This window comes from Humulus lupulus, chromosome 2, assembly GCF_963169125.1.
Source record: "Humulus lupulus chromosome 2, drHumLupu1.1, whole genome shotgun sequence".
In the NCBI taxonomy this organism is placed as follows: domain Eukaryota; kingdom Viridiplantae; phylum Streptophyta; class Magnoliopsida; order Rosales; family Cannabaceae; genus Humulus; species Humulus lupulus.
In genome coordinates this window covers 29234544-29260504 of record NC_084794.1, presented here as the reverse complement: position 1 = coordinate 29260504, position 25961 = coordinate 29234544, and positions in this window count along the sequence as shown.

The window sequence follows — 25961 nt, the reverse complement described above, 5'->3', positions numbered from 1 at the left end:
CTGCAGCTGATCAAACAAGTCATCAATCCTTGGTAGAGGGTACTTATTCTTGATAGTTAACTTATTCAATTCTCGATAGTCGATACACATCCTCAAGGTCCCATCCTTCTTCTTAACAAACAAAACTTGAGCACCCCATGGCGAATAGCTAGGTCTGATGAACCCCAAATCCAAAAGCTCCTGCAGCTGTATCTTTAATTCTTTCAATTCCGCCGGTGCCATCCTATATGGTGCCCTCAACACTGGCTCTGTCCCTGGTGCCAACTCAATAACAAACTGAATCTCCCTACGCGGTGGTAACCCTGGCAAATCCTCAGGGAACACATCCAAGAACTCGCAAACCAATCTGGTGTCCTCTGGTCCTACTGATGAAACTCTAGTGGTATCCACCACACTAGCCAAAAATCCTATACAACCACCCTGCAACAAGTCTCTGGCTCTCAACGCAGATATCTTGGGTACGCGGAGTCCATTCACCGCTCCCACAAAGACAAAGGGATCTTCGCCCTCCAGCTCAAAAGTTACCATCTTCTTCCTACAGTCAATGGTAGCTCCGTATCTAACCAGCCAATCCATACCTAAAATCATATCAAAATCTTCCATACTCAACTCAATCAAGTCTACAGATAACTCCATACCATCAACTATCACTGACAGTGCTCTAATCCACCTCCTAGATACTATCAGTTCTCCTGTAGGCAATATAGTCCCAAACCCTAAAGCACTATACTCACTAGGTCTACACAGTCTATCAATCACCTTATCAGATACAAATGAATGCGTAGCACCAGAATCAATCAGAACAGTAAAGGGAGTGCCAGCACTAGAAAGCTGACCTGTCACTACCGAGGGACTAGCCTTGGCCTCCGCCTGCGTCAGGGTGAACACTCGAGCTGGACTCAAGTTGTCCACCTTCCCTGTCTCTCCCTTCTTCACTGTCGGGCAATCCTTCCTGAGGTGTCCCACCACCCCGCACACATAGCAGGCCTTAGCCCGACACTCGCCCGGATGGTGTCTCTTGCACCTCGTACACTCTGGATAAGTCCTCCATGAATCACCGCCTCCCTGACGGCCACCCTGAGTACCCCCATCCTCTCCTATCAGGACCAGGAGCGAACGAAGCATCAAGAGTCTTTCTTTTCAAATCACTGGGGCCACCGCCCCTACCAGAACCAGAATATGGAGGCACCGCCCTGCGGCCCTCCCTTCTCACAGCACTCTCCCTCCATATCTTATTCTCCGCTTCCTCAGCGGTAAGAGCCTTCTCCACAGCCTGGGCATACATAGTCCCTCCAGGAACTGTGGTAATTCTTACATCTCGGGCTATCATAGCATTCATCCCTCTGGTAAATCTGTCCTGCCTAGCTGCGACAGTAGGCACAAGATCTGGCGCGAACTTCGCAAGTCTATCAAACTTCAAGGCATATTCTATAACTATCATACTGCCCTGAACCAGCCCCACGAACTCATTCACTTTCCCTGCCCCGATGGCAACATTATAGTACTTCTGATTAAACAGGTCCTTAAACCCTTCCCAAGTCAATGCAGCAACATCCCTAGTCTGTGATGCCACCTCCCACCAGATTCGGGCATCCTCCCTCAGCATATAAGTGGCACAGGCCACCCTGTCATATCCTTCCACTCTCATAAAATCAAGTATAGTAGTGATCATAGTGATCCACTGCTCAGCCTTCAGTGGATCTGGTCCACCTTAAAAGATCAGGGACTGTTGCTTCCTGAACCGCTCATACAACGGTTCCCACTTGTTCCCAACATCAACTGGCTGTACCATAGGTACCATCGTCGGTGGCAAAGCAGGGGCAACACTCCCAGATGGAGCCTGCTGCAGAATTAGAATTTGTTCGTCTTGGCTCTGAAGTCGGGCCTGCATGTCGGCCATTAACTACTGCCAGTTCTCAGGGACTGGCGGAGGGGTCGGGCCCCGATCATTATCTCTAGCCCGAGACCTGCCGGCTAGTCGTGTGGATTTCCTTAAACGCATAACTATTCAAGTCAATCCGCAATCAACGACTCGGCAATTAGGCTATGATGACAAGGTAATAATCCTTTCACAATCCATCACTGGAACTCCAATCATTCACAAGCAATCAAAGTATAGAAATTTATCCAAATATTCATTCACATGCACAGCAATGCAAATAAGCATGCCTCAACAACACCATGCAATAGTCAAGGGCCAGGCCCTATCAGTATTTCATGCTCCTTATTCAACAATCAGATATCAACAATCATATCTTACTCAAATCGTTTAAGCACATAATCATGTATACACAATAACCAAACCCTGAGTTGAGCGTGTCTCACGCGGCGAATGTACATATCCAGCCAATCTTCAGGACCCATAAACCTAGGACGCTCTGATACCAAGTTGTAATGCCCTGGATAACCAAGACCGTTACACTGTGTGTTTATAAAGTGCCAGACTTGCTAATCAAGTCATTTAATTAAAATCGTGTTACTGAAACTATAAAGGATCTAGGGTTAAAAATGGTTTGGTCTCAAAAGCCACATCTTCATTAAGAAACATTGTCCTTTACACGGGATCCCGAAAAGATATAAGCTTAAAGTTCGTTTACAAAAGTTATAAGGTTCAGATATGATAACAAGCCATGCTAAGGCAAAACAGTCAGTTAGGTAATCCCTATCCTGATCCACTCCTCGATCATGGCGATCGAACAGCTGGCTATGTACATTCCACCTCGGAGCTCTCCATCTCAGGCTTGGTCCAGCTTGCCTTTGCCTTTACCTGCACCACGTAGCACTCGTGAGCCAAGGCCCAGCAAGAAAACACAACAACAGAGCATAAGCAATCTACAGACAAATCCATAACTCACATTGCATCATAAGTTCTCAAACACATAATCATTCAGCATGACCAAGTATTCAACTTTCTAAGCATATCAATTCAATTCACATATCACTGCACAAATGATAACTAGGGCTAGCGCTCTCAGGCTGCTCCCTCCGTTATCCCACTGACTCCGGCCCGCTTTGGCCGAGCTTAGTGAATGTTCTCGGCTACTAGTGGCCAAGCCACGCCCTGTGCGCAAATATTGTGTACGACACTCTTAGGCCGCTTTACATGTCCCATGGCGTAATACCATCATTGACACAATAAAATTCTCGGGAGCACTTAGTCCCATCACAAACATATAATTGGGTGCAGTTTTCTTACCTTTCAGTTCACTAGCTTTGATCCCTCGACTCCTTGAGCACGATCCCCCTCGAGCCCTAGCGCTCACCTAAACACAATCATGGGCCAAAGTCATTATCGATCCTCAAGTTCAAAACCTAGCCTCGGGGCTAATCCCGAGCCCCCGGGAAGTCCTAGTTTCACCAAACAAGGTGGTGGAATCAAACCCCAAACCCTAGGTCAAAAGCCCTTGCAAACAACCCTAAAATCCCCTTCAGAAGGCAGGGTAGCACTACAACGCTCATGGGAGGGCGCTACAGCGTTACAAATAGAAGCCAAAATCACCATCAGCATCTTAGCCTAGCACTACAGCGCCCAAAGGCTAGCGCTGTAGCGCTAGTCACAGACAGATTAACACCAACTTTTCTCTTCTGCGATTTTCTCGAACCAACTCCAATCAAAACTCTTCCAAATCTTCCCCAACCTCAAAAACAACCTTATGACCATACTCCACTCATCCCAAGCACCCCAAATATCTAGAACTCAAGCACATGCATCCACAAACTCAAAATTCCCCATAGCCATTCCTAAACACTAAAACTCAGCAGAAACCAATTGAACAACAAAGTTAGAGTTTAGAATTTATACCTTTGATAGGATTTCGACCACAAGCTGACTCTAGACCTCCATGGCTTGCTTTTCCTTAACCTTTTCCCTGAATTTCCCCAAATTTCCCCATCAAACTCAACTTACACAACACAGTTCAGAAACCAAACCAGCAACTAAAGAAATTACAGAACCTTACCTCAAGTGATGGCCTAACCTTGCTAAACCCTTGTAAAATCCTCAATCTTAGCTCAGTAACCTTGTGGCTTAATTGAACTAGCTCTCCTCTGAATTTTGCTTCAAGAAGAATGGAGAAAAGTGGTAAGAGAACCACAAACCGACTCAAGGAGAACCACTCTATTTTCCTTCCTTTCTTTTCCTTTCCTTTTTCTTTCTTTTCAGACATCTGTAATATTCTACAAATCCCACTAACATAAAGCCTCAGTAATACCCATCTTTAAAAGCCAAATGACCTTAATGCCCTCCCTATTAACTTTAAACCCTTTAATCCACTTAGGGGCATTTTAGTCATTTTACCCAATTCCCGCTAACTCCTCGAGTGTCTCTAATATTTCCAGCTTAATTCCTGATACCTAATTAACCACCAATAATGTTCCTCAATGTCCAAATAGACTCCAATATATTCGCTAAATTCTCATTTATACCCCTAAGCTCACCCCGAGCTGGGTATAAATCTCTGCCATGACTTTTCCGCTACTTTGCCCACTAGGATCGTCTCGAGTCACAGATCATAGATATATCCACATAATAATGCGGTATCGACAATTATCACATATATCAATACAATTATGCCCATAATGGCCAAAATTACGATTATGCCCTTCTAACCTAATCAGGGCCTACATGCTTACTAATACACATAGTCATGCATCTCAAATATTCAAATAGTCATATAACATGCTTTAAATCATGATCATGCATCTTAATCATTAAAACCACACATAATCCCCAATATTCCCTCCAGGCACACTAATCAAGGCCCTTAAGCCTTATTAGTGAATTTGGGTCGTTACATCTACTCTCGTTTGCATTCCTGTTTCTGTCCCTAATCTCCCAAATATGATTTCTTCTCCTTTTGATCATAGTGGCTGCATGGAAAAACTTGATGTTTCGGTCCCCTTTCACAAGCCAAATTCCCTTGACCATTGTTTCCACATGCTCTCCTGTCTCGTCCAAAGTTCATCCAATTCTAGAAAAATCTGAGCCTCTTCCTCTAGCAGGGCTTGGTTCTGATTTTGGTCTTGCAGCCATTGAAGCCTCTTTATATAATCTTAATTTTCTTTTTTGGCTCTCCAAAAGTAGTTCTACTCCAAGTCTGCAAGGATTTCCTTGTGGTCTCTTTCATTTGGTTACGCTGACTTAGATGAGAACCTTATCACCACATCTCCGCTATGGTTGTCTTACAACTCTCCTCCCTAGTCCAAGCTTCAAAGAATCTGAAAGGTCTCCCGTATTTTTATTTATCCATACAATTATCAAAAATTATATGTCCATGATTTGAAACTGTAATTGGGAAGTTTTTCACCCCCACTTTTGGAAACCTTGACCTTAAATATCAATGTTTTCCTAGGGATGGCAACAATGTAGAAATTATCTACTTGACCTTGAAAATCAATTTTTTCCTAGGGATGTGTAGAAATTCTTGTTGGGGGTTTTATGCCCTAATTAAAACTCAATTTATTTGTAATCTCATTAATTATCAATAAAATAATATCATTTTTTGACTTGGTCAATCACTTTGCTCACATGTTTTATTTTCATGATTATTAATTTAATATAAATTTTTATTAAATTCCGAGCATATAGCTAATCATATGTATAGTGACGTAATCACAGTGGACTATAAATGTGATTATATGTTCAAATATAAGTTAGTCCTAAGATTAGTCAGTGCACATAATTTAGAATGACTTGCCAATCAACGATATGATCTACTTACATATTGCAATGTTATATTATTTCCAAAACATTAGCAAAGTAGATAAGATCGAATGTATTTGTTACATCGGACTGAACCGATATTGATAATAGATAGGATAAGTAAACATACTGTTATTATCCATTCTAGTCATATCATATAGTTGACCATCGTTTGGTTCAATGTGCTAAATGATAGAGATCTCATTTCAGTAATTAATATTAGTTTACTGAAATATCGTTTACAAGGAACTAAGTGTTTTAAGGATAAAATAGAATGAGGGGTAAAACGGTATTTTAGTACCATCTCATTGTAGATTGTCTATAGAGGATTGTGTGACAATTATGGTTGTAAAAATGGATAATTAATAACGTATTCATATTTGTTATAAAGCGTTCTATGAATTCAAGAGTGCAATTATGAGTTTTTAGTTGAGTCACGATGAATTAATAAGTTAGTAAATTTATTTGTTAAATTTATGATAACTTATTGGAGCTTGATTTCATAGGCCCATGGTCCCCACTGTACCTTCGATAAAATTATCTAAATAGTCTTAATTAATTGATTTAATTATCAATAAGAATTATCAAAGTTGACCAAGTCAATTTTGGATAGTTTCACAGAGTTATGCAATTTAGATAAGAAAAAAGAAATTATGGCAGATTTATTAATTAAGATAAATTTGTATCTAAATTAATAAATAAGTTTAAATCAATGTTCAAATTATAAATAATTAATTTGATAAAAGATTTAAATAATTATTTAATTAATTAATCAATTGAAAATAATACATGCATTATTTTAAGTCCAACGGACTTATAATTAAATAAGAAATTTCACAGGCCTAAAGCCTTTGAGAATTTCGACCTAGGGCTGATAATTAGCTATTATTTTATTGATTTTTTAATTAAAATAAATTGCCTAATTGGGTCTATAAAATGAGTGTTAAGTGAGAGTTGAAAACACACTTGTTTCTGAGAAGATTAACATATCTAGTAGGTTTTAGATTATTTCTACAACATAAGTTCTTTTCAAAGCCTCAATATTCTTTTCTCTTCTTCTCTATGTATCTATCTCATGTGTTGAGAATTGTCCACTCTAGTCTAGGTGATTCTAATGATACTTTGGAAGGTTGTGAAGAAAATTGAAGAACGGTTCAGTTTCTTGGTAATACCCTGCGATAGAAAGGATACAATGGTTTGAGAAACTGAAGGAATGACTCAATCATTCTGCTGCACAATGATGTAAGTGTTCTTGTATCTCTATATGAATTCAATTTTAAAAACATGTTTTAAGTTTTTTTATATTAATATATTTAATATATGAAAATAAACAAGATCATGTATAATTTTTCCCAACAATTTTCTACTTGACCGTAAAGATCAATGTTTTCCTAGGGAAGGCGGCAGTGTAGTTCTCAACTTCCAGTTTCTTTTAGCCTTTCATTTCTTACTTTGAAATTAGGTGACTGAAGCACCGATTTGAGCTTGAAGATCTTGACCACTTAGGCTTAAGGAGGTGTAAATCATTGTATAGGCCTCACGATGTCAAACTATTGATGGTATAAAAATCGGATAGAACTTCCAACAACCGTAAACAATATATTTTTGTTTATGTGAAGTCGGAAACAATGAGAACTAGATAAAAAAATTGGTGAGAATTTAGGATTAAGCTTAAGACTAGTTCTTGCTTTGATAAGAATTCAGGGGTCCCACTCAAGTTGCCAATGTATCCTTCTATAAAGATCAAATCCAGTCGTAGTTTAGAATAAGTAATGCTATTATATTGCTTCATATTTCTGATGTTTGGTTGGGGTAATTAATGGAATGATAAAAAATTTATTTTTATTTAATTTTTTTGTTTAGTTGCATTTTAGAGCATTATAATGTCATTCTAATGGAATGTTTATTCCATCATTTTGGGAATGACTATTTCATTTAAAAATAAAAATAAAAGATAATTTTAATACAAGATTGAAAAAAATTAATAATTCTTTCATTAATTTTTTTTATTCTATTCCTTTTTACATTTACATTCTCATTCTTATTTTTCCATTTTCATTCCCTCCATTTTTATTCTATTCCAATTTCACTTAATCAATCCTATACTAAATTTATATGTAGCTCATTATTATATAATTATATTCAAATTGACATATGAGCACACAAAAAAAAAATATCAGTACTCTAATAATACATAACCATAATAATATGTCAAAATGGACTATATATCACAATAAGTGCCCCAACTGCATATAAGAATTATATATATAAGCAACTTTTTAATTTTGTTTTTAAAAAAATGGAAAGAGATTATCCTTAAATAAGGATACTAGTGATCTAAATAGTTCCACAGTCACATTTGAAGATGATGTAATTGGTGTAAGGCTAGACTTGCTTGGACTTATTCTCGCATTATTCATCCTTATTTGGGCCACATATATTATATTTGCTCCTACGGTTAGACTTCTTCCTTGCCAATATCGACCCGACCTTATTGGAACATAGATTAATTCTACTACAACTACTTACATTAATCACAATATTGTCTTTCAAATCAATCGAATACGTGATAAACTCTATTTAGGAATTTCGCTCCATGAAATATGACCAATACATTATTGTGTCCGATAATTTTTTTCGAGCCGTTAAAAATTACTCTGGAATTATTCTTAGTCTTGTAAAGTGATACTTTTATTAAGTTTTATCTTATGCGGCTAACAGATTGCTGACTTGTCATTGTCACATCAGCGTCATGTATATAATTTTAAAATAAAAAACAATTTAAAATTCAAAGTATAAAAATTCAAAATATTTCAAAAATTAAAAAAAAAAAGTAATTTTTCTTTTAAATTCTTGAAAGATTATTTTTTTGTTTAAATTTTTAAAAGATTAATTAAATAAAATTTTTAAATATTAAAAATAAATAAATTGAAAATGATTTTTTTCTGCAAAACTTAAACTCATCTAATTTAAACTTTATTAATTCCATCATTATTAAAAATAAATAATTTAATTTTGCCAAACAAAAAAAATAGATGAGTTTTAGTTTATTTTTTTAATATTTGAAAATTTTATTTAATTAATCTTTTAAGAATTTATTAAAAAAAATAATCTTTTAAGAATTAAATGTTAGAATATTTATTTAGATTTGGTATATAAAATCAATTTGTTACAACTAATTGATTTAATATATTAAAGTCAATATTTAATTTATTGACAAAATATTCTAATTAATGGTCAACATTATTTGTTACCTAATTTTGTTGTTACCCAGTTTTTCATATCCCAACTAATTGAGAAAATATCTCAATCTGTGGCAGAGACTCTGATGGTAGGTCTCACTCTATAAATATAGAGTACCGGTCCCCAAGCTCACTGCTCATTCTGACTTTCAGTAACTCCATCTAATAGAGTTAGTGAGAGCTTGGAAGCCCGTGTACTCGTTCTAACTTCTGTTTATTTTCTTTTGTAGATCTAAAGCTAGATCGAGGTTATCAATTGAAATGGCTGGAGGTATACAATATTCGATCCTCCTTTTGTATATGTTCATTCTATATATTAATTCCGCCTACATGTATATAGGATTGTTCATATGCATACATTTATTTTAATCTAACATTAAAAAGAAAAAAGATTTTTTTTTTCAATTTTTGAATTATTTTGAATTTTAATATTTTATAAGAAATATATATTTTTTAATTTTAAAATATTTTTTTATTTTAAATTATACACATGGCGGTGACATGATAATGTCTAGTTAACAATCTGTTAGCCACATAGGATAAAACTTAACAGAAGTCACACTTTACAACACTTTGAATAGTTCGGGCGTAATTTTTAACGGCTCGAAAAAATCAGGGGGCATAATAATATATTGGTCATAGTTAAGGGGCAAAAATCCTAAATAGTCTTATTTATATTACTCCTTACTATAAATTCACACGCTATGCCATCGTCAAATGATCGTCTTTTAAATTAGGACATTGTTATAAAACACTTTAGAGTATCCAACATCCTAATATGTAGCATATCGTTATTGGTGTAATTTAGTAGCAATTTCTATTTATTTTAATTTATATTCAAATATGTGGTACATGATATTCATATGTAGGGTTGTACAAGAAATTTTGCAACCCGTCCAAACCAACCTGAAAAACCGACAAAAAATGCAACCCGAAAAACCCGATCTTCATTTGAAATTGCCTAATTATTTTATATTGGGCAGGTTAAAATTTTTTGCAACCCGTCCAATGTAACCTGACCCGCCCAATTAAGGATTTGTCTACTTTTTTAAAATTTTGTATTTATTTAATTATTAATTATACATATATAAAATTAAATTCAAATTAATTTTTTTTTATAAAACTCCTATATTTTAAAGTAACAATTATTTTAATTACAAATACAAACTAAAAATAGAGAAAATAATCAAAAGAAATTAGTGAAAAATTATATTTTTAGAAAAAAAAAATTAAAAATTGTTTCGACGGTTAGTGCAGGTTGACCCGCCCAAACCGATGATCGGGTTGAACTTCAATTTTTTTTTTAACTTGGTGAGTTACGGGTTGAAAAGTATAAACACGATTATATGTTTGGGTTTGTCAAAAATCCACCCAACCCGCACAAACCGACCAATGAACACATTTATTAATTTGTACCAACAATAGTATAGGGTGTTAGGCACCCTAGAGTACTCTTTAGCATTTCAAATTACATTATCCTATAAATTTAGAGTATTGCAATAAGGCACTCTAGGGTGTCCAACACCCTAAAACGTGACGTATCGATATTGGTGTAATTTAATATAAGATCCTACATATTTTAATTTATTATTTAGCATTTCTCGTAAATTTATTTTGTGTCATCTTATTATATAATATATAAATTGAAATTGGTTGTCCCAAACAAAACTTATGTGAATAACTCTTAGCATTTACACAATATGTGACTTTGACTTAATTATGATTCTTTATGATCCGTGCAGTCTCACTCCCAATCGAATATAACTTATGTTTTATTCTCAAGTCTTTTGCGGATTAAACAGTCCCGGCCTCTAAAAACCTAATTTTATATTATATTGTTGTTGATACTTGATGTGAATTAATTTTGTTATCCAAATAATAATTAAGCTATCTGAGTTAGTAATTACTAATTAATGTATCATTGACAGCGGTTTTTGGAGGAGTTTTTTTTCTTCCAGAAAGTGACACACACATATATATTTATTATATGTGTGTCCTAATAAGATATAGCTAATGGGGTGCATTAATTAGACCCCCAATATCCATAAGGGCTTAAATAATAGTTATTATGAATTGCAGGGTATTGCATCGATAACGATTGATTATGCTCTGAACAGTTGCAACTTACATACCATTTCAAGAGAGATCAAACCTACAGTTAGTATTGTCTTTTGCAAAAAAAAAAAAAAAAAGCCCCCTCAAGTAGTTAAATAAGTTGGTAAAATATTACTCTTTCAAATCAAATAATTCTGAAAAAAATTAAAAGTCACATTAATATAGTATATTTTTTGTTTGTTTGTTTGAAATGGAATATAGTTTATCGTTTCATATACAATGTCTACTTGCAAGACTCTACTCTCAACTTGCAGGGAGATGGATGCAGCAGTGCAAAGATTTTGGTGGACTGGTAACATGGATAAAGAAAGATTTAAAGCAAGCAAGAGTTGGGATTTAGACGCTTTGAGGACAACAACAATGCCCTTCTGTGTAAGCTGACCTTGCACATGGAAAAATGTGACTCAAAACCTTGGGTAGAATGCTTAAAGGGAAAATATTGCAACAAAAAGAATTTATGGGCATTGGACCGAAGGACAACAGTAAAACCAATGTGGAGAGCCATTCTAGAAGGTTGGAGCACAATCAAGAATGACAGCAACACAATCATAGCTGCGAGTTCAAATGTGGATGTATGGAGGCAACCGTGGATCCCTTGGTTCAAGTATGAAGAGTTCAGAGAGCTAATGGAAACACATAGAAACAAAGCACCATATGTAACACCCTACTTTTTTAGAGTCATTTCTAAGTGAGTTAAAATGTGTCATTAGCTCGCTAATCGGGGTTTAGGATAAAAGTGTGACTAAACTAAGATAACATTCGTTTAAAGACATTAAATATAAAAATGTGGTCATTCATTCAAATCATAAAGAGTTATACATTTGGGATCCCAAATATTGTTTAGAAAATTCATTACAACTCAAAGTTATAATTAAGGTCAACCTAGGCGACAAAACAACTATTACAATACATTTTCCCAAAAATAACCCTTGTCGTGAAGCCAAGCAGGCCGAACATGTACCTATCACACCACGCTCTCCATACTCATGGTTAGTCGGCATTTCCCTTGCCCTTACCTACACCATAGAGCACCCGTGAGCTGAATCCCAGTAAGAAAACTCAACACAAAACATATAACATATGCATAACTTTCCACAACATACAACAAAACAGCCAACGGGCTAAACACATAGCGGCCAATGTCGTCCCAGGCGTTTTACCAGGCCTTGGGTTCACGGTCTTCACCGAGAGGGTGGCTCCAGCACCCTAGGAGGGTCTCGCCCTAACGGCCTGCACTCCGCGTGCTCAACGCTGATCCCAGCCCCTTGTCATACCCGACTTCTTGCCGTTCTCGGCCTTCGTCGTTCCCAGCCTTCATCGTTCACTCACATACATACATCACATAGCATAATATTCACAGATATATAAACGCATATTAAACATATTCTTTAGGGTCGCGCCCTTCAATACAAACAATAGGGCCACGCCCATCTATACGAGTACAACAGTTTTCTTACCTGTGTCCCGAGCTATCTGAATACTGCGATCCCGAGCACAGTCCTCTTACCCGAGCCTTGTTGAAAACCTATTCACAATGCATTCATTATAACCATACATCAAGTTCTAAACCAATAAATAACTTCAGAATATTAATCTAGCCTCCAAGACCTTGGATTCTACCAAACCGGGTAGTGAAATCCTTCCCGAGCCTTAACATTTGAGTTCCCAAGCTAAAAACTCTTAAACAACCATTATATACATTTGAGCCGTGACGCGCTCAAGTCAGAGGCAAAAGGCATCTCTGCTGAGGGACACGGGCCATGGCGTGCTATACCTTGTGCCGCGACCCGCCTAGGCAAAATAAAGGCCTTCCAGCCTCTTCGTGCACACGGGTCGCGGCGCCTGAAGAACAGGGTCGTGGCTCGAGCCCCCAAACCCAGAAAATCAACATTTTTCCTCAAGCCTAAACCCTCATTTCATACCCGAAACACCACTTAAACTCATAATTAAGCCTAGACTTCCCTTCCACACAACCTAGGCTTCATAACAAAACTCAGAAACAATTCATATACTCATCAAAACTCAAAACCAAACTAAAATATATCTTCCATGCACACTTAATGTTCTAGCAAGAATTTAACATAAACAAACCACCATTAATTCTTACCTCTGTGATATCTCAAACCTTGAGTTGATTCCCTAAGTCTTCAAGCTTCTAGCCTCCCAAATTCTAGCCTTGAATCCTTAATCTTTGGACAATTTTCTTCAAAACCTCTAGGCTTCAATGAGAGAAGGAGTGAGTCGAGAGAGAAAGAGAGAGCAAGGCTGAGATTCCTTGCTGTTTTATTTTCCCTTTTGTTTTTCTTCTAAGCCTCAACATCCAAAATCCATGTATATCCCTTAGCCAAAAGTCCAAATTACCGCTTAAGTCTATCTGAATCCTCAAGTGCCACAAAGAGCAATTTCGTCATATGCCACATCCCGCTAAGTCTTTGAGTATTCTTATAAATCCTCGTTTAATCCCGACATGTCCAAATCATTGCTAAATTACTACCTGTTACCCGGCAATTACCGAACACATATTACATTCCCAAAATACCCCTAGGCTCATCCCGAGTCGGGTATTCGACCCCGTTGTGACTATTTAGCTAAACTGCTCCCTAGGACTGTCTCGGATCGTGCATCACAAATATATCACCACTCACTCTGGTATCAATCACAATATACATAAATATTACATTTATGCCCTCATTGGGCTAAAATTACAAATATGTTCCTAATAACCAGATGGGGCTCACATGCATATTTAATTAACCAAAACATTCTTTTCTAATCACATAATCATCAAATTCACATATTAGCGTAATTAAATTAAGTATTGCCCTCCCGGCACGCTAATGAAGGTGCTAAGCCTTATTAGCAAATGTGGGACGCTACACCATATTTGAGTATTGTCTCAGATTTAATGACAACAGAAGGAGAGTGGAATATTGACCTCTTGATAGCCATATTTGGAGTAAACTCGGAAAAGAAAATCGCAAGGTTAGGCCATTTTCCTCAAGGCCTGTAGGATACGCTGGTATGGAAGGACAATACTAATGGAAAGTTTTCAGTTAATGAAGCTTATATAGAAGCTCAAAAATACAGGTTCAATATACCTAGATAGATTTGAAACTGGATCTGGAACACAAATATTCACATGAGAATTAGCCTGTCTCTTTGGCGCACCCTCTTTGAAGCCATTCACACAAGAGATAAGATAGAAATCCTCAATGAGAAACACTGCCTTTTCTCCAATGAACACGTGGAAACACCAATGCATGTATTCAAAGAATGCAACATAACAAGAGCCTTCTGGTTTGCCAGACCATACCAGGTGTTGATAAGTAATGTGCAGGTTGATTCTATACTCCACTTCATGGAGGAGATGACCTCTAGGCTCAAAGGCAAATACAAAAATAGCTTCTTTATTTATGCAGGATGCCTCTTTGAAGTAGTGTTGAGGGAATAGAATAATAATATATTCAGAGGGAAACAAGCCTCATTTTAGGTCATGCTGCAAATGGTATATGCAAAGGTGGAAGGAGTCCACAGAGGCAATCGAGGAGAAGGATAACATATCGATACCAAGGATGAGTCCCAGTACAGTTGCGAAAATTCCTGACGATGTGACAAAGGTTTTGTTCTGTGACGCCTCTTGTAAGGATAACAAAGCAGGTTTGGCAGTCATAGTGGTGGACAAGGTATAGGGTGAGACAGAACAAGATGTCAATAGAATCACCTATGGAGGCAGATATTGTAACGCCCTAGTTACCCCAAGACCATTATGGTGAACGTTGAACCGTGAATTTAACTCGCTACCCGAGTTCTTTGGTTAAAAACGTGCTTCTAGGTATTATTAACAGGTTAAGGTGGAAAACCAATCAAAAGGAAATGATAAATTTTATTTAAAACATAAAACTTTTCATGGGCCCATCAAAACATTTACAAGTTATTTACAACTCAAAATGGTCATTACAGTTTAAATTTATAACCCACCGACCTAAGCGGAAAAAATATGGTAAACCCCCTAGTTCCTCTGAGAACTCCTTGGCCATGGTGGTCAAGTGGCCGCATATGTACACAGCACCACCTAAGCTCTCCACTCAAGGTTGGGTGAGCTTTTATTTCCCTTTACCTGCACCACATAGCACCCATGAGCCAAAGCCCAGCAAGAAAACACAATATTGCAGGAATATAATATCAACAATGATTGTAATAATTATTCAGGACTTTCAGTCGAAAATAAAGGAGTGACAATTGGAAAAGCCACTAAAGTGGGTTCCGTTCCCATTAGCCATGTGACGATAGGGTCACCTGGGCTTAACAAATAAGTGAACCTTTCACTAGCTTATCAAGATAGGTGTTTGATGAACCGGTCACCAACATAACCTACCACATGACCATAGAGTCGCAACCAAGGGATTCCGCTCCCTAGCCACGTGATAAGTAGTCACCTAGGCCTTTGGCCCTGGCTTTGAGTAACTAGCGTTAGACTAGCCAAGCGCTTATAATTTTCATCGACCTTAGGGTCAGTCCAGCATTAATGCTCCCAGAGTCATTCAACGTTGATATCGATTAGATTTAATCTTTTATCGGCTCTGCATTCAAGACGCTTATGCCGTTCCTAACTCCCAGGTCAGTAATACGCGACCAGTGCCGATTCTGAATAGTCGGTGCCATACACAAGTAAGCAAGATTTGCTAAGCATTTAATATGCAATCAATGTCCACATTTAACAACCAACATGCCTCTATATCAACCACGCATGTCATATGCGTAGGTGTAGTTTTCTTACCTCTGATTCGAGCGAGAATGAATAAAAGAACGACCCTTGAGAACGATCTGAGTTTTAGTCCTTTAGCGGTCACCTAGTCATAACCAAATATGGGATACCATCAATAAAATGAGTAACAAAGGTTCCCGAACTAAGATCTAGCCTCCGAGACATCGAACCCCACTAAACCGGGTAGTAGGAACGATCCCGAGGCCTAAAATTGAGTTCCCATGATCAAAACACCCATTTGGCCTCAAAACCACGCATGAGCCGGAGCCCCAAAACCATGAGCCGCGGCCCCCAGCCAAACCAGGAGCAAGCGCCACAGCGCCCATTACCTAGTGTGCGACCCCCAGCACACACAAACCTCACCTCCTTCAACATAGAGCTTAGGCCGCGACGCCCAAGAACAGGGGCGCGACCCCACCTGGGAAACCTACCATAACTCCATTTTTCCACATTCTAAACCTTCCAAAAACATACCTAAACATCTCCAAATCCAAAAATCAATGTTCCCAAACTTCCCAATGATCCAAAATCATCAAATCTCGAGGCTCAAATGAATCAAAAACTCAACGATACACAAAATCCAAATCAAAGCTTAGAAACTCTAAAACTCAAAACTTAAAGCTTGAATTACCTTTGATTGGGTTGTTTCTCGTTAAATCCTTCGGTCAAGAATCTTCTAATCTTTCCTAGGATCTCTATGCCTCGATCCTCGCTTGATTCTGACTCCTAGAACTCAAAATTTCTTTGAAATTGCCACGAGTGGTTACAAAGGTTAACAAGAGAGAGAGAAAGTGTTATTTTAACGTACGGTTCCTTCTGACATACTACTTCAGGCTTAAGTAACCTCAAATAAAACCTAATGCTCGGGGTCCCAAAAACATCTTTGGTGACAAAATAGTCAAAACTCCCTGAATTTCCTCCTGATCTCAATAACTCCCAATTTATCATCAAATAATCATTCTCATTATCCAATATCCCAATAATTGACCATGTTATGACAAAACTGCTAATTTGCAACATAGGACCGTCTCATGCCGAATAGCTCGAATATATCCCTATAATAATGGGATCTCATCCATAAATCACAATATGCACCAAAATACTCAAATATGCCCTCAACGGGCCAAATTACCAAAATGCCCTAATAATCAAATGTGGACCCACATGTATGCATTTAATATCATATTATAATATAATTCACATAAACATGCATATAATCATTTAATGGCATAAATAAGCAATTATGGCCCTCCTGGCCTACTAATCCAGCCATTAAACCGCTTTAGAGATTTTGGGGCATTACAAATATACTAGACATTAAATTGGCTTTAGAATGGGCAGCAGATAGGGAATGGTCAAAGATTGTAGTACTTTCAGATGCTAAAGTGGTTGTTCAAGCCTTGAATCGTGGAGTGTGTCCACCAAAATGGAGGACATTTCAGGTTTCAAAAACAATTATAGCTCTTTCAAGTAGATTATGTGTTTGTAGTTTCCATTTCATCACTATGAAGGATAATTCTACTACTACTGATGGTCTAGCAAAGAAAGCTAGGATTACAAGCTCAGAAGCTGGATGTTTTTAAAGGGAGAGACCTCCTCCTGTAGTGTTCATCAGCTTGATTAATTAATGAACTTACTCCAAGAAAAAATTGATGAGTAATATTTGCGGTTGTTCCAGCATTTGATTTTATTATATATTTGTAATGAATAATGATCTGTATTATTTCAAGTATTAAATCTTTGATTCCTAGGACTGGGTTTACAGGTTTTATGTAGTTCAAGTCTAGAAATGTAAATGGTGTTGCTCTTTGTTTAGTCAATATTGCTTAATCTAGTGAAGTGAGTGCTACGCTGGGGAAATTTTTTGCGTTTGGTTGGAGGGAATGAAAATAGAAGAATAAAAATGAGAATGAGAAAAAGAATAGAAATGAGAATAAAATAAAAATTAATATGAATAAAATAAAAATTAATATGAATAAAAAAATTATTAATTTTTTTTTCAATCTTGCATTGGAATGTTCTTTCCTTTCACTTTTAAATGGAATAGTCATTCCATTAAAATTGTAGAAAAAACATTCCATTAGAGTGAAATAATTTTGATACTTTAAAATATAACCAAAGACAAGAATCGAATGAAAATTAATTTATTTTCATTCTATTTTATCACCCCAACTAAATATCACATTAGAGTTAGATGCCAATCATGCTTTATAGCGGATTAACCAATTCCTTTGTAAGTTGTTTTGTTGGAATGAAGTAATTCCCTTTCAAAGAAAAAAATGTATAGTACATATACTCGTTTCGAATACAAATTAATTACTCTATTTAGGAAAAAAATTTACATAGATATATATATATTTTTTGATGAATAAGATCATTGTATTGCTCAAACAATCAATTACAAGCCAAGTCTATGAACACCCAACACAGATACAAGAAACCCAAGACTAACCCGAACAGGGTTGCCAGAACAAGTCAACTAACCCCTATATAATTCTGTACAAATCAATTCAAAACAATCTGTTAATAAACTCTCTATCTTTCCTAGAGGCTTTACATGGCAACACACTAAGTAAACGAAATTTAAAATCATTTTGAATTCTACTAACTGTATGGTGAACTTTCCAAAGCTTGTGATTCCAAAGTGCATCATTTCTTACTCGCCAGATATGGTACACTGTCGCAGCAAGAAAAGAAAACAGCATGCTTTTATATGTACTTGATACATGCTTGGCATGAGAAATCCAATGCAGGAAACGGGTAAGATTGATGGATTATGAATTCCAATGAAGCCAACTTTTGATAGCCTCTAAACACCTCTTACTGTATGTACACTTGAAAAAGTGATGGTCAATGTTTTCATTGCCTTCCCCACACAACAAAAAAACCTGATCAAGATTGGGATTATATTTAACAATTCGGTCCTTTGTGTGCAGACGCTCCCACATGACTAACCACATAATAAATCGATGCTTGGGAGTAATAAATCTATCCCAAACAAACTTCCTCCATGGCACTCTAGATTCTTGAGGGATCATCAAGTTTAAACCAAGTTTGATATTATATATCTGAGACAAGAAAGAATCATGAGAAATTTTCACTTTGAAACTATCCTTCACAGCAACTAAACGCCAGTACCAACTGCAATCCGTGGGACACTTGTAATCCCACCAATTTTGATTCAGCAAATAGACACTATTTATCCACTTGGCAAATAGATTATCTTTCTTCTTGGCAATTGCCCAAACATACTTTCCCATGGCAGCCAAATTCCAATCATGTATCCTCCGAAAACCCAAGCCACCTGTAACCCTTGATAAACAAATATTCTCCTAAGCAATCAACCCTGGAATATGAGAGTCTGAGATACCTTTCCAAAGAAAGGCCCTACATATCGCTTCAACATCTTTGAGCAATTTCTTGGGTAGAATCATTATCTGAGCCCAATATGAATGAATCGAGATAAGGACTGAATTGATCAAAGTGACTCTCCCCATATAAGATAGATTCTGAGTGCTCCAAGTTTGAATCCTGCTAGTCATCTTTTCCAAAATACATTTACATTCTGCAGAAGAAATTTTTTTTGAACAAATAGGTATACCGAGATACCTGAACGGGAGGTGGCTGCGAGAAAAACCAGAGACCTCCAGAACTCGATCTACTACAACATCAGGCATTCCATGACAGTAAATTGCAGATTTCTCAGAGTTGGGGAGCAAACCCGAAGAAGAAGAGAATAGCTTCAAGCCCCTCAGCATAAGAAGAATTGAAACAAAATCTCCATTACAGAAAATAAGTAGGTCGTCTGCAAAACATAAGTGATTCAACTTCAAATTGGAGCATTTATCGTGGTACTTGAACCCAGGAAAAGATCCCACCTTACTCATAATTCGGGACAAGTATTCCATTCCAAGAACAAACAACAAGGGGGAAATGGGATCCCCTTGTCTAAGACCTCTTTTTAATGCAAAGAAACCATGTAACAAACCATTGAGAAGCAAGGAAAACATGGGAGTTTTACACACACCATTATTAAATCTGAAAAGGTTTGAGGAAAATCAAAATCCTTGAGCATCTCTTCAATGAACCCCCATTCTATTATATCATATGCTTTCCTTAAGTCAATCTTGATCATACAGCTAGATTTGCAATTGTTCTGCCCATATAATCTCACCAAATCCTGACACACCATGATATTATGGGCAATGTATCTACCATGTACAAAACCCCCCTGGTTTTCAGCAATTAAATCAGGCAAAACTTGTCTCAATCTCGAGCAAATCACTTTTGATGCAGCCTTGTAAATCACATTGAAGCACGACATGGGCCAAAAATCACTCACACTTCGCAGACAATTACTCTTAAGAATAAGCGTAATGGTAGTCGTATTAATTTCCTTGAGAATTCTGCCTGAGTTCAAAAAAGAAAGAACCGCAGATACCACATCAGACCCAACCAAATCCGAGTTATCTTGGTAAAAACTACTTCCAAAACCATCAAGGCCTGGAGATTTCAAACCATGGATAGAGAACATAGCTTCTTTGACCTCCTGAGCTGTGTACTCAGCTTCAAGGCTGTTGGAATGCATCTCAGAGATTTTTGGCCCAAGATTGATAATACGTTGCTTCACCCGATATCTGTTTTGCATCTCAAAGCAAAGGAGTTGCTGATAATAATGTAAAAAAGCTTCTTGAACTGCATGAGGTGTATCACACCAGTTCCCCTGCGCATCTTCTATTGTATATATTCTATTCTGAAGCCTCCTTGCCCACAGAGAAGCATGAAAGATTTCTGTGTTTTCATCACCATTTTTAGCCCAAGAAAGTTTAGCTTTCTGAGCTAGAAAAAGAGAATAGGCCTTGGATACTTTAGCATATTTTTCCCGAGCAATCTGTTCCTCAAGCTGTAATTGAGTATCATGGGGATCTTTACTCACTTTTGCCTGAAATTTCATCATTTCCTCCTTAGCAATCATTTTTTCTTTGTGTAAATCATTGAATCCTTCTTTATTAATACACTTAAGAATCTGCTTCAAACACATAAGTTTTACTGTCAGCTTGTACATATCAATACCAGAAGCTCCTTCCTGCCAACTCTTAGCAATTCTTTCGCCAAAATCATCTGCATCTTTCCACATTCAAAAATATCGAAAAGGCTTTTTGCCACTAATCATATCCTGGTATAAAGAAACCAAGATGGGACTATGATCAAAACAGCCCTCAGGTAAGAAAATTGCCTCCGAATGTTGAAAACAGTCTGCCCAATTAGAATTAACCAAGGCTCGGTCAAGTTTAGAGAAAACTCAATCCTCTGGCTTTTGTTTATTATTCTAGGTATAAAAAATCCCAGAATATTTAAGGTCTTCCAATTGGCACTTTTCCACACAATCTCGAAAATCTTGAGTAGGACTTTTAGTACATCTTCTTCCCACTCTTTCATTAGAGAACAAAATATCATTAAAGTCACCCATAATTATCCAAGGCCCTTGTATTTGTGTTGAAATCTCCTCCAACTCTACCCAAAGTTGAGCTCTCTTCTTATCTTCATTAAAACCATACACAAATGTAATGAAAAACCTATCTTGTTTCTGTCTCGAGTGAACAACACAATGAATTAATTGTGCTGTACATAAGCTAATATCAACAGTAAACAAACTTGGCAGCCATGCTACAACTATCCTCCCTTTATCAAGCAAATGATTATTATTTGTAAAACACCAATTCGGAAAAAGACTAGAGTATAGAGAACCCATGCTTTTATTCTTTACCTTAGTTTCAAGGAGACTAACTAGCCCAACTTTTTTAGAAAAAATCAATTGCTTGATTTCTTGATGCTTTTGTTGGCTATTAATCCCCCTAACATTCCAACACAGTATCTTATCCATTGGAAGTAGAGGGATCTCCCCCCCCCCCCCCCTTCCATATGACAAATTAAAGCCTCCTGCTCCTGACTTCCCAGTAAATCAAATCTATTAGCCACCTTAGTCATAACTGGTACATCTTCCTTGTCTACTCTTTTCCCCTTCTCAACTCTTTGAAAACCCTCCTTATCCACATTTGGTACCATTTTCTCCATCTTCTTCACTTTTACTTTAGGAAACCATTGTTGATTCTCTGTTTCCTTCTCTATAGGCTTGTTCCTACAAAGCGTAGTTTCATGTCCCAAACCTGAACAACTATAGCAAACAAGAGGCAACCATTCATACTTCACTTCCAAAGCAATGTCCCGATCAAACTCATCCGTAAATGATATTGAAGCAGGAAATTCTTGAGCAAAGTTTACCTCTATTAACACACGAGGATACATCAGCCGATCCCTGTGTTTGGTAATATTGTCAACTTGTAGAGGTGTGCCAATCTGCCCAACAATCTTGAATAAAGATTTCCCCCCCCCCCCCCCAATACTTGATGTCCAATCCTTTTAATTTTTCCCAAGTCGGCACGCTAGTAATCTCATCCTTAGAAAAACCATCTATCGGGTTCCATGGTTTCATAACCACTGGTTTCCGATCAAAGAATATGTATCCTCCCTGTAAGACCTGATCTCTTTGCTCCATATTCTGAAATCTAATGATAAAGATCCCTCGAGCAATCATTCCCACCTTAACAACAGCCTTTTTCCACATTCTTCTTGCAAAACCATCAAGTATATTAAGTGGCGGATTGACTCCCATTACAAAGAAAACTATCGATGGTTGCCAATAGTTAACCTCCTCTGCAATATCATCAAAGCTAATTTTCACTTTAGAGCTAGTACCTCGCTTCAAATCATCATCGCTGCCAGAGACATTCAGACAATCGCCTTGCTCTTTCAACGGACCTGTACCACTCTCACAGGCAATAGCCTCTTGATAGTCACCCTTCTCCTTTGACGATCCAACAAAACAGGATTCCAAATTCTTAACAATGTTAGATCGCAAAATCGGAGGAGAAGTTTTCTTACCCGAATTTACATCCTGTGTCGTGCGATTTGCTATCATTAACCAGTCAGAGAAGCCTTGTCGAATCTCACTTCGTTTCCTGAAAATCTCCTCCGTCTCTTCTGGAGAGTAAAGCTTCTCCACCCATTGTTCATCTGTCTCCTTCTCTTCATCAACCTCCAGCTCTTTCACACCCAGTACCTCATCCATTGATCTCGTTTTGATGATCCTATCAGAAGAAGATGGACCAGTTTTCTTAGATTTCGGCTTCGATTTGTTTTTTCCAGCTGCCTTCGCTCCTTTCGCCATAGCTCCAGTGAAACACCGAAGGAGAGAGAGAGAGAAAGAAAAACCCCTTACATACAATATTAATCAATTATTAATTCTACAATGACGAACGGTGTGCACACTGCCACTACGTCTAACATCTCCCATTACTTTCACTTATATACAAATAAATACATAAATATATATATTTATATTATATACCTTCTTGCAAAACATAAAGAATTCAACCACCAGCCATATATATTTATAGAAGTGGTGCCACAATTGTGTCCCACTCACCCCACACGATGTTCAAAGACAAAAATCTCTAGTTTTCGCTAATAGCTAGGTAGCTGCCATAAAATTGGTTGGCAATGTTTCCAAATGGATTGAACTTTATTTTTATTTTACTGTTAATATTTCAAGGAAATTTATTATTAGTTAACTATGATCTTCGTTATAAGTCGAAAAAACTTATAAAGCTAACATAAATCTCACAAATAAATGACCCAAGTAGGTTAACTAATTAAGTCATTGATGAGTAATACAAATTCGTATTTAAACTAATTAAGAAAAACAACAACAAAACGAGGAAAATAACAAACAAAACTCAAAAGACAGCAGCATCTATTAGTCTACACCACAATGCCCATCATATACCCATTGGACAATCTCACACTCATATCCCCCATATCTAATATACGATAAGAAGACTATCTTCCTTTCGAGCATTGGCATAACCACAGTAGAAAACCATCGTCGTCGAGAGAATATGGAGCTATGGCGGTGTCATCAACGTACCCACCGACTAGAAAAGTTGCTGCCCCACCCATTGTGGCTCAGATACAAGAACTGTTGGGTTTTATGCCCTTATATAATCACAATTTTTTATGTAATTCATTCATTATCAATAAAGTAGTAGAAATCATTTTGTTCAATCAAATTACGTTGTTTACATGTTTTATTACAAGATTAATTATTATTAATACAAATGTTTATAAAATCTCAAACATATATTTAGTTACAATTATAGTGATTCAGAGTCACAGTGGATTATAATTATAATTTTATGTTCAAAAGTATTTTTTTCTTAAGATTAAATCAGTACACTGGATTTTTATTGATTGGGTAATTTACGATAAGCTCTACTTACACATCTGGTGATGTCATATCCATGACATTGACCAAGTAGATAAGATCGAATGTATTTTGTTACATTAGACTTGACTGATATTGATTGTTGACAAGATAAGTAAGTATCGTTATTATTTAATCTAATCATATTACAACGTTGACCATAGGTCAATTAAATCTTAATTTTGAGTGATTAATATTTTGTTAATTTTATTATTCAATTCTTTTGATTTGTTCGTTACCAGTTTACCCTACGGACTAGCTCATACTTACATATTGGAGATTTTGCAGTATAATTGAGTGGGAGTATTTATCAAAGATATGAAATCTATAGCTTCTGTTTAAGAAGTGAAACAATGATTTCCTCATAGCTTGGTTCAAGTATTAAATGATAGAGTACTCATTTCTGTAATTAAATTTACGGAAATATCATTTACAAGGAACTTTGTGGGAGTTAAGAATAAAATACCAATGAAGGGTAAAACGGTAATTTTTACCCGTCTCATTAGTAGATCATTTATAGAGGATTGAATGATGATTATGGTTATAACAATGGATAACGTATTTACATTTGGTATAAAGTGTTCTATGAATTCAACAGTGCAATTCTAAGTTTATAGTGGAGTCACGGGGAATTAATAAGTTAGAAAGATTATTTGTTATAAATAAACTCGCGGTAATTTATTGTAGCTTGAGTTCACAGATCCATGGTCTCCATGTCATCTCTTATCAAAATGAACTTAATAGTCTTAAATAATTAATTTAAATATTAATTCTAAAAATATCATATTGACTAGTTCAATGGAAATAAATAATGTTAAATTATTTATTGATATTTTGTGAGAAAAAAAAATAGAAGAAACTTTAAGGATTTTATTGCAAAGTCTCAAAAGATAGTATTATAGTCAATTGAGACAACTTTGTTAGTATTGATAGATTGGTATTAATATTAATAAAATTAATTAAATAAATGTCAAAATTATAATTAGTTAATTTTGACAAGTATTTGATTAATTCAAATTATTAACTAATTAAAAATAAAATGGGTAACTAAAACCTATTTTATGTCCTAGCTAATTGCCTACATATACTGGTGTTATAAAATGCATTAGGTCAGATGAATTTGACAAGTTAACAATTCACTACTAATATTCTATACCTAGTCGTCCACTACTTAGTTTTCTCTCTAGAAATATTCTTCTCATATGTTGAGACAAACACTAGGTTGTTTTAGAGAAAAACTTGGAAGACTATAGTCTTGTTTCAACGCAGTTTGGATTCCTTGCAATACCTAGCATTCAACAAGGACAAAAGATTAGGGAATCCAAATGGTGTAGACATTTCTCCGCTACGCATCTTGTAAGTACTCTAATGATTTTGTTATTGTATTTACGCATCTCTGTAATATTCACATGCTTGTATGATTTTATTTTTTCTACTATGTATATTGTTTTGAATATATATATTTATAGGGAGCATGCATATAGACTTATATAAATGAGATCCTACAACTAGCTTTAGAGCCAATGGTTTCTAGTTTATATGTTTATATACATGTATGTGATTTTTTTGACATGTTAGATAATGTTAATTGGATGATAGCATAATTGTTTGCATGTTTAAGTTTTATGTATGTGTGATACTAATAGAATATTGTTCATGATTTTTACATGTTTATGATTGTTAAGTGTGTTTTATTTTGTTGTATAAAACACAAACTCTGTATTTGAAATCAAAGTTTGAAAATTGCATAAAAAATTAATTTTTTTTATTTTGAGATTTTTTTAGCTCACGTTAATGGTATATGTATATAGTATT